Here is an 11161-nt window from a genome sequence, read left to right as displayed (position 1 = left end):
TATTTAAAGTGTAAGTTTAGGTGGTCATTGTGGACATGGTTATGAAACAGAGGTAGTACTCTGTGTTTTGACAGTTCTTACCAGGTACACTCTAACGCCTGAGATCCTTGGTTTTATGACTTCCCAGCTTTGTCTATTTCTCTCCCTTCCTTCCTTCCTTCCTTCCTTCCTTCCTTCCTTCCTTCCTTCCTTCTTTCTTTCTTTCTTTCTTTCTTTCTTTCTTTCTTTCTTTCTATCTTTCTTTCTCTCTGCTACTTTGAATTTGTTAAAATGAAAAACCATTTTGATTTTGACAACTTTCAAAGCAAAAGCATCCCTGAGACTCACCAGCCAGTCATCTACACAGAATTGCTTATTGCCCAGTCGTTGATATGAAAAAATCAAGGTACACAGCTCATGCAGCAGACATTGGAGCCAAAAGACATCAGTCAAGCTAAATTTGACCACTGGAAATCCCTAAAAAAATTTAGGAATGGAGAGTAGAAGATACCTGATAGAAGATGCTTATGATACGTTCAGTGCGGCAAAAAGAAATGGAATAATGAAATCACTCCACCACAGGTAGGCTCTCCAGCTGTTTTCTAGGTCATACAGGAAAGTTTCCCCATAAATATCTGCAAGAACAGCAAGGAAATGCACAGTTCCAAAAGAACCTTCTAATACCCTCATATTATATGAGTGCAACATTTAAAAAACAGGCTAAAAGGCACAGACTTTCTGTCCCAGACTGTTCTGACTGATATCTCTTCTATACTGAGAAGACTGTATTGAATATTTTTCAGTTACATTTCCAAGAAAAAAGTATAAAAATTTTAAGCAGAAGTTGTATAAATTCATCATTGTTCAACTGATGAAACAGCTGTTTCTGAAAGAATGTATAACATTCCTAAAGATAACAATTTTGAAGTTTAAAATCTGTAATTAAATATATATCATAAAATAATGATCAATTATATTCAATATTGATTAAATGAGCACCGTTTAATACTGGTTTCTACAGAAATCAAATCAAAAATAATCACAGACTATTAGCCAATAAGATCTAGAAACACTCTATCCACATGAGTTCTTATATGCGGAAAGAGGTGTTATCTGGTTTTGCTTGTTTGTCTTATTGGTTCTATGGACGTACTAACCAATTGCTTTGACAAGAAATTGTTATTTATTCTTATTTTACTTGTATAATAGTAAGAACTTACTATCTGAAATTCAGACAATATATGGAGTTTTTAAGGTCGCTAATGTTTTAGTTTATCTCTCTACCTTTTAGTCAACTCACCTAAATGCACATAAAGTACTACACATGCATTAGTTACTTGCCCCAATTTTCCCTATCTGAAATTCCATTCCTATTATTAAGGAGCAGGTAGTAGTGCACAGAGTTCTTGGAGCAAATCAAACAGTATCCTTGGGGATTCTCATTAGGGTCTCCTGGGAACAGCTGGGGAGAAACAGGCAGGAAATGGAGCAGGACAGCTGGCAGGCTCTCCCTTTGTTGATTTTTTTCTTGCAGGGTACTGTCCCCCCAGCCCCCACATCTCCCTCTTCTTGAAATCCTCTCTAATCCCCTCTTATAACTACGGCTTGTTTGGTGGGACAGAACTTTTCTGCACCATCGTGATGGAGCTCACTTCTGTCTCTTAAAAATTTAAACTCTCAGGTTTATGCTCCCAGATTGCACGGATCTTGATACTTATGATAGCTTTTCTATAGAATCTGTATACTGTGACCAAACTCTTACATTTCACCTGTTTTTAAATTTTCCAAAGAGTTACACAGGGAACTTGGGGGGGTGTAAAGAGTGAATAAAAACATTTTGTTATAATAAAAAAGTATGTTTTGGGGAGACTTTCAAAACTAATTTAAGAATTAGGTCAAAATGAAAATAGATATAATTTATGGGAACTAGTTTCTTCTGCACTGTCTATGCCAACTGTTTAAAGAATTGTGGGTTGCTTTCAGTTTATGTAAGTAGGTGTCTCATTTCATCATTGTTTTCTAGTAACTCATCTTACTTGGTAGTTGAATATTGTTTAAGAAAGTAGTAACATTAACTCTGTCTTTGTGGTAGTACTCACTTTTCGTAGAGTATGGGCTGTTATTTATTTGTGCAGAGTCACTATGTGCAGACAGACCATTTCCTTTTTATGGGTTGTGTTGCATAATAATGATGAAAAACAAAACCAAAAATATCTGGCAATTGGATTGCCCTTGCTTCCTTAAACAGCACTAAACAAGGCTTTTCATTTATTTGTCTTATCCCAGACAGTACAATAGTATAAAGAGGGGTACATTGAAAGAGAATATTCAGTTAGAAAAATTTGACCTTTGATCAAATTGTTTCACCTCACTGGGCCTGTTTTCTCACATGGGAGATAAGAACACTGGATAAAATGAATTGTAATGACCATTTCTCATCCTAAGCATCATAACTGATTTATACTGTAAGGTTGCCTGGGCTTGATGCAGCTATCAGTTGTGTTTTCATATTTAAAATATCATTCAAATTGTTCTCAAAATAGTTGGATGATAATATAATAAATATTAAAGACATTTATAACTTGGTTGTATCGTAACAAGTTTGTAATCTCAAGGAAGCCTCTGCATGTTTTCTGGGGAAAGGAGCGGGTGCGTTGGGGGTGGGGGGGGATTAGCTGGTTTGCCCTGTCTGGGAGGAGACAGATTTCTGCTTACCTCAGTGGACGGAGCCTCACACCTGTGTGAGCTATAGATCTGCAGATCTGCTTTACAATGTCTTACACAAGACCTTTCACATCCTATTAGAATGGATGTCTTTGGAATGAAGCTCTCAAAACAAATACATTATTCTTAATTTATTCATTGCTTTTTCAAAAGCGAAAAAAGGAAAAAAAGAAAAAGAAAATATAAAATTTTGAATGGGAGAAAGGGTGATAAATTATTTTAAATAAGAAACATTTTTATTGTTAATTATTTTTCTCCTTGAACCATAAGTTTGAGTTCATCTAAGGTGTCCAAGGTTACCAGGGTACAAAACTTCCTCTAAGCCAATTAGATCATCCAACCCGATTAGCTTAAGGGGGATGGACAATAGCAACCTCATTACCTACTTCTGCAAATACATTTGCAGAGTGCGTTTATTAAATTTATTAAGTAAACTAGAAAGTAATATGCATCAAAATTATTTTTAAAGTATGAGTGAGAAATGTTACTTGGTTTTTCTAAGACTTAATATGCTCTTCATTTAAAGGAATAAGTGAGAAATATTTTAATGAGGCTTTAAAATGTTCCTAAATTACTTGTAAATTTAAATTATGTAAATTTTTAAATTAAAAAAATCCAACTTAAATAAGTTTAAATACATTGACAAAACATAATATTTTGTATAAAAACAGTTTCAATATAAATTATTAAGATGGTTAAAATCCCAGGATGCTTTCAAGTGTTCTTTTACAAACAAACAAAATGAAATGAAATCATATCTCCCAAGCTTGTGTATTCTATTAAAATAATTAAAGGTATCCCAATTTTGTTCATAATAGTTTCCTTCCTTTCTCTTTCTTTACTTTTCTTTCATGTTCTATTCTATTTCCTCTTCATTTTATTTCTCTTCTTTTTCTTTTCTTCTTCTTGAGCTTCCTTTCTTCAACAATTACTTAAGAGTGTGAGGCAATTCTAAGCAGTCTTTCAGAATTCTATTACTACTAGTGTATACAGAGAATCAGGGAACATAACAAAGAAGGAACAATGGGAACCTTAAAATACACAAATTATACTTCAAAAAGGCATGAACCTGTACCTTCTGCACAGATCCACAAAGATCATTATCACAAATCCATACAGATCATACAATGCATGCTGAATAATATGTTTGGACCAGTCAGCAGGCACAAGATGGTGGAATATCATGTCACATGAAGGGGGAAAAATCTCATGGATGCCCCTGCCTTCTCAGAGTTCATGACGTCAACAGAAGACCTCGAGTAATTTATAGCATTGTGTTTGCTTTGGAGCCATTTAATATGTATTAATGCATGCAGTAGCAGCTGTCCCTTTTACAAGAGAAGTGTGCTCACGCGAGCTCTCGCCCAAACTGAGAACATAAGCTGACTCTGATAGCAAAAGGGGCGGCTGCTGCTGCATGAATTAGTACGTTACATGTTACCCTCTACTTTGCTATTTGTATCCCCCTGTATTTTAAAATATATAAATACTTAAGATCTTGAAAGGCATGAAATTTCTACAGAAAATTTTCAAGTGGCAGATATCAAACAGTAAATTATGACACTTATATTTTAGAGATCTGTTCACTTTAATACCAAAATAAAAATGTAATTATTTATTATTTTCAGACTGGGACATCTGTCCTCTTTGCAACCATCAAAGAAGAAAAAGAAAGGGGGTTCTTATTTCAAATTCTGATATAAGGCTGAGAATGGATTTGAGCAATACACTGTGTAACAACAACAATAAAAAAGAAATAGGTGTTCATGTTTTATTTACTCTGTTAACTTACACATATAAAACTATCTTGCAAAATCTGTATTAAAGTTGATTTTCTATGATCTGAAAATAGTAATTTAATCTCCATCTTTTGAAAAACTTGAAATCACTTAAGAATTTATATATATAAACTACAGCTATAAGATTTTGCTTAGAAAATTGCTTTTGTTTTAAACTAATACTGTATCTCTAAATATAAATGGGCATTCAAACATTCATTCATTCATGTAAAGTAACCAATCCTATGAAATCCACAGTTTCTAAATGTGAATACTTCAGACAGTGTATATTTTTGTTTTCCTTAGGCTGGTTTATTGCTGTTTATTGTCAGTTTGTCATTGTTTTAATAAGCAGTGTTTTAGAGAGCTGAAGCAGAGATGCTTTTTAGACACATGGAAACTTGGTTCTATTTTCTTGACTCCTTTCAACTCCATTTTATAATTTCCTGTTCTTCTCTGGGCTAAGGTTACATTTCCATTTTGTAAATATTGCACTGTGCAAATCTTACGCTTCTAATTTTATGCATTATTTTATCATTGTAAAATATCTGCAAATTAGTTTTCTGTTTATCTAGGCAGCCTAAGTATTTAATATCTTTTTTTAATGTTATGCTAGCTCTGTTAACAATATGGCTCATTATTTAATTCAGAAAGAATTTAAAAGGTGTGAGGTTTGTAACAGCAAGCACTATAGTGATTTGCATTACCCTAATTAGTTAATTTACATGTTGACCTTTAAAACTGGTAGAGTTTTGTAAACTCAACTCATGGTTGTAAGCATGCAATATATAAGGCCTGACCATAAACCAGGATAAAGTTGATGAAGATACATTGATGATAAACTAAAGGGAAGCAAATATAAAAATATATATTACCATCTCATAGACTATACAAAACCACCCTAGAAGAGGATATATTTTCAAAGCAATTTTCAGTAAGTCAGTTAACTGTCTAGAACTTTCAAATGGCATATTACATTTTAAAATCATATATTTTAAAGAAGTAGTAGAAAATAGGTAGTTTAGTGAGTTATGTTTATTCTATTTCTTAGTTTACATTCAAATCTCCTGGATTATATTTCAGATCATAGAAAACTATAAATGAGCTACTGAGTTTTCTAAACTCACAACCTTAAGGAAATGTTAAACATGAAACATTTTTTTAAAGATAATAAAATTTTGTAAAGAACTGAAAAAACACAAATTTTTTGGTGAATCTCACCAAAAACAATATAGATGGAGAAGTTCACCTGTCTGAAGTATCAGAGACCATTAGAAGGTAACTCCTTGAAACACAGATTCTTTTCCATTCTCGATCTTCCCCTCCTATGAAATAATCCCCCTTTTACTGTTTTTGCATATTCTTTACTAGGACATTTGACCCAATAAATTGCAGCTATCCTTCCAAGTGTGCTCTTTTCTAAATTCTATAACTTCCTTGGGTTGCTGGGATGTCTCCTGACTACCTAGAGCAATGAGTACTTTTCTCATTCCATAGTGCACAGGACTGAGGTTGAGATATTCCCAGGGAGACAACCCTCAGAATTTTTTGTATTGCCCCAGTACAATACACTGGCTCCTTCATTTTCAAAACTATATATGATGATGCAAATGTCACTACTCTTTTGTGAATATGTAGTATTACATTATATAAATGGGTGTGAGATCACGCCCATACCCAAGCATGGCTATGGGCTCTGGTTATGCACAGTGGGTCACAAATGAAGATGAAACGAAATGTTATAAAGAGGGATAGGGGATTAGGGAGAGGGAAAGTAAGCACGGGGTGGGGGGAGTAGGGGTATAAAAGAAGAAGGTAGGGCAAGAACGTTCTATATACATACATATATATGTATGTATATAAATGTCACAGTCAAAGAAAGATATGAATAAAACATCTCCATGCTCTTGTCTGTTCCTTCCTCTCTCCTTTTTAAATGACTTATGGACCACATCGGTCTCATAGTCAGTCACAAACTATACTTTCTAACCATCACCATTAGACAAAGGAGTAACTACAGAATAGAGCCCAATGTTGGTCACATTCTGTCATTATAAGGAGATACCTAAGGTACTTCTGGGGCAGTGACTGTGAGAGGTAGCCTGGTCCTCAGTTGAGTTCAGGCCCTGGAGACCCTGAAGGGATGGTAGGAGCTTCACCTGCTCCAGGGCACTAGGCCCCTGTCATTAGCTGCAGCCCCCCCATAGATTTGTGTCCACCTGTCATGGAAGGACAATACCCCAAGCCATCCACATGTAGATGAGGCATCTCTAGCATCTCAGACCAAGATAATAGAAAAAAAATGTAGCTTCAAGACAGAAATCTCCATTCTAATGAGGTACCAAGAAGCCTGGAAGGCTTAGCCAATAAGCTTTCCTTCCCAGACATTCCTCCCTAAAAAAGGTATTTAATCTCAAGCCCACCCTGAGAAGTGGGGTATGGTTTTACACATCTACTTTGCACCATGGCAATAAATGATTTGAAACCAGACTATCTCTTTTCATCCACTCTGCCATGAGATGCAATGGAGAAGGCCTTCGCCTACAGAGCTGTTGTCTAATCTCCTGTAGAAGACCTCTCGGCACCCCCAGCCACAACCACTACCAAGCCTGCTGCCTCTGTCAAGTCAAGTATTCTCCCCTTGGGACCAGCCAGAGCTCCCCTTCCCCCAGCCCCAGCCATGGGCTAGATCCAGTCTGTGGGCCCCCACTCTGTTCTCAGCTCTTCTACAATTTCAAGTGTTGCTTTGGTTTCTGAGAGCCTGGGAATTCTAAGGCCCCAGTCTTTTCACAGTCCAGTGGACCCCTGAGCCAGCTCCTGTTGTCTTGCAACTCAGACTAAGCTTTCCCACCCTAAACAGTGCCTTGGAGGTCCCTATAGCCCAGAACATGCCTTGAGTGCAGTGGGTTGGGGTATGCACAGTCACACTCATCTCGCCATGTCCCATCATCCCAAGCAGTTGTACCCAGTGGTGGAGTGGATGAGGGACCCACAACCCTACATCTGGCACCCAACATGTGGTAGATCCAGCTGAAGTGTATGTACCCTCAGCTGGTGATTCACATGCAAAGACCCACATCGGTACTCCACATTACTCAGGAACCCTGAGTAACTCCTGACCTAGTTCAAAACACATAGGCCTTCCTTTAATCACCTTATTTCTCTCTCCTCCTCTTTCTCTTTCCCTCTTGCACCACATTCCTGGCCAGGTTCCCTCTACCCGCTTTGACTCTTAACTACATTCTCCAATCTTATTTTAGATAGGTTTATTTTGGCTCATGCTTTGGAAACGTTTCACATGAGATTAGACTCATACTGTGGGTATCTGGAAGAACATGATGGGTTACAATGGTTTAAGATCATTGTAGAAAGATTTTATTCATTTATGTTCCAGTAAATTACTGGGATCTCTTCAAGAACAATTTCCCAAACATCAAAAGAGATCTCATAGGGCCTGACTATCTATATATCCACACTATAAGCCCTATCAGTATGGACTAAGGTTTGTACATGTGTAGCTTTAAGTAACATCTGAAAATACAGTAATCTCCTCCAATTTGTCTGTTTGGAGCCTGATTTCCAGTCTTCAGTAAATCTCAAAATAGTGATTTTTGCAGGCATAAACAAAGGAATCTTCCCAAAGAGTAACAAATAAGAACCTTAGAAGGAAATTGTGAGTCTTGTCACTGAAATAAAGAAAATGCTCTTAGCGAAATTTTACATTTTTCTTTCATTTGAGTTTAATGTGCCTTCTTATCTCTTTTACTCTACTCATGCATAACTCACTTTTTCTTAACCACTTAAGTTGGTGGCTCTCAAAGTGCAGTCCATAGACTGAGAACGTTAGCCACATCTTAAGAAATTAAGAGAAAAAAGTTCTTGGAACTCACTTAGACACAGTGACTGAAACACTGAATGCTTTATAAACCACAACATCATATGGGATTCGATGGAACTGGGGTTTGAAACTGTTTTCAGTACCACATAAGGTAATGTTATTCTTTCCATTTCCAGGGAATTCATTCTCCATTGATAGCTCAAACCTAACAGTGTCTTTTGTCTTTAGATAACCTTATTTTCCTAATGACTTCTAGCTACTAATTCTATTTATTGATCATGCATCCAATATGCCTACCCTTCTATTATGAGCTCATGGCACCATAGCATGTTGTCACTAAGTTTATATACCAAACCCCACATTTGGGGAAATCACAGGGGTCAGCACATCCGGAATGCAATGGATAAGCCTCGCCTTGGGAAAACCACCTTTGTGATCCTGGTATCTCCCCTGCCAGGTAAGTATCCCAATCCTCTTCTCATTTATCTCACATCTCATAACCTTGACTCCTGGGCACTAACTTATTGGGATCTTTTCTCAAAAGTCACTAATGAAAAAAAGAAATTTTGCTCAAAAAAGTATTCCTCAAAATTCTGATGCCTAGGGGATGCTGTGTCGCATTTACTTCACCCTCTCTTGTGAAATCCTTAGTCTTCTACAGTACCTTCCTCTCTTAATTTTTACTGCCTTATATTCATTCTTTGTCTTTGTTTTTTTATCATTCAATGTCACATAAGCATTATTTTCCTAAACAACTTATCAAAACAATGAAATCTTTACCTCCAAGGTAAAACTGACTCACTTGTACAGACATTTGACTAGATTATCTAGCAGATACTTCATTCTAGTAAAACACCTTAGCATAGCACCTTGGATTTCATAAATAAAAACTAGAAGGTTTTTTTTTTACTTTTCTGTATCACCCAAATTGTCACCCTCTTATCTACTTGTCACCTGTCAATTTTAAATATTTAGGGAAGTGAAAATTTCAGAGAGGTACAGACATACAATCACAGAAATCGTCAGCCAACATAAATTAGACTCCAGACTTTTTTTTACCACAGGGGAAGGATGGAGTGGAAAGAAACCATGAACATGAAGTCATATGAAAAGGAGGTCAGAAAAGATCTGGGAGAAATTGGGAGAGGAAAGTGAATATGATTAAATTCTCAAAAAATTATAACATTATTTTTAATTAAAATTGTTGAGACGGTAAATTTCTTCTATCACAAGCATACCAACTTGAGTTTCCATCTTCAAATGCTCATAAAAAATGACTGCTTGTGTTCTCATTGTTGGAGAGCAGGGGTAAATGGATATGGTGCTGGGAACCACAGCTGTCAGAAGTCACACTCATCCCCAGCCAATCTAGCCAAGCTGCACATTTCAGATTCAATGAAAAACATGGTGGGACTGGAGAAATGGCCAAGCAGTTAAATCTTTCTGCTGCCATACTGTATCACTAGAGCTCTGTTTCTCAGAAACGCATGGTATAAATAGAGAATTATCTCCTAGAAATGGTTTTCTACCTTTTACATGTGTGCCATAACACAATCTTGTTTTCTTCTGTCCTTCCAAAAACATACACAAATTAAAACAAAACAAAAAAATAAATAAAGGTCAATTATTATTCCCTTACGTTCAAGTTCTTAAAGACTTTATCAGTATAGTCTGGTTACAGTTAAGGCTTCTGCGTACTAATTAAGGCAAAAATGAAACAAAATGAATGTTCAAGTGTACAATCTTCAGAGTCAGCACAATCAACTTTATTGTCTGTAAAACAGACAATTCAAGTCTATGGTTTTGTTTTATATTTCTAGACTTCTAAGAGCAGTTAAAGGAAATAAACAAAGTAGACAGATAACTTCAGCAGAAAAGTGCTTGCCTCTAGTTCAATATGCAGAATCCACATTTTAAAAAGCTAGACACGGTGACCTCTAGTTCCAAATCTGGGCAGGCAGAGACAAGGTTCAGGTTCTTGTGACCTTCTGTCAAGCTATCATAGGCTACTTGATAAGTTCCCAGCCAAGGATAAGTTATATCTCAATAAATAAGATGGACAATACCTAAAGTATAGCACCTGCCATTTTCTGATCTCCCCACATGCCCACCCAGACCCCACACTCAGATACACTCGCATGTACTGTGTATCCACATACTCTCCTTCACCAATGCATATGTGTAAAGATGCACATAAATACGTATAATAAACCAATATTGTAACAGTGATATTTGCATATTAACAATGTAATTCTCAATCGAGGAAACTCAATGGCTCTAAAGCACCTAAAGAAATGTTCAGCATCCTTAGTTATCAGGGAAATGCAAATCAAAACAACATTGAGATTCCACCTTACACCAGTCAGAATGGCTAAGTTGAAAAACTCAGGGGACAGCAGATGCTGGAGAGGATGTGGGGAAAGAGGAACACTTCTCCATTGTTGGTGGGATTGCAAGCTGATAAAACCACTCTGGAAATCAGTTTGGCGATTCCTTGGAAAATTAAACATAGTACTACCTGTGGACCCAGCTATACCACTCCTGGGCATATACCCAGAAAGTACTCCTACATGTAATAAGGACACATGCTCCATTATGTTCATAGCTGCCTTATTTATAAAAGCCATAAGCTGGAAAAATTCCAGATGTCCCTCAACAGAGGAATGGATACAGAAACTGTGGTATATATACACAATGGAGTACTACTATTCAGCTATTAAAAACAATGAATTCATGAAATTCTTAGGCAAATGGATGGAACTAGAAAGTATCATCCTGAGTGAGGTATCCCAGTCACAAAAGAAAGCACATGGTATGCACTCACTAATAAGCAGATTCTAGT

The 11161-nt window shown here is 36.5% G+C and overlaps 1 non-coding gene across 1 annotated transcript; it reads right to left on the bottom strand.

The window, feature by feature from the left end:
• Nucleotides 1-8626: 8626 nt before the first annotated feature.
• On the bottom strand, nt 8627-8784 carry LOC127683889 (U1 spliceosomal RNA). Its single transcript, XR_007977674.1, has one exon. It is a non-coding gene; the product is annotated as a U1 spliceosomal RNA (small nuclear RNA).
• Nucleotides 8785-11161: the final 2377 nt, after the last annotated feature.

This window comes from Apodemus sylvaticus, chromosome 4 (assembly GCF_947179515.1).
Source record: "Apodemus sylvaticus chromosome 4, mApoSyl1.1, whole genome shotgun sequence".
NCBI lineage: Eukaryota > Metazoa > Chordata > Mammalia > Rodentia > Muridae > Apodemus > Apodemus sylvaticus.
Note: the sequence above shows the minus strand (reverse complement) of the source record. Positions and strands in the feature narration are given on the sequence as shown.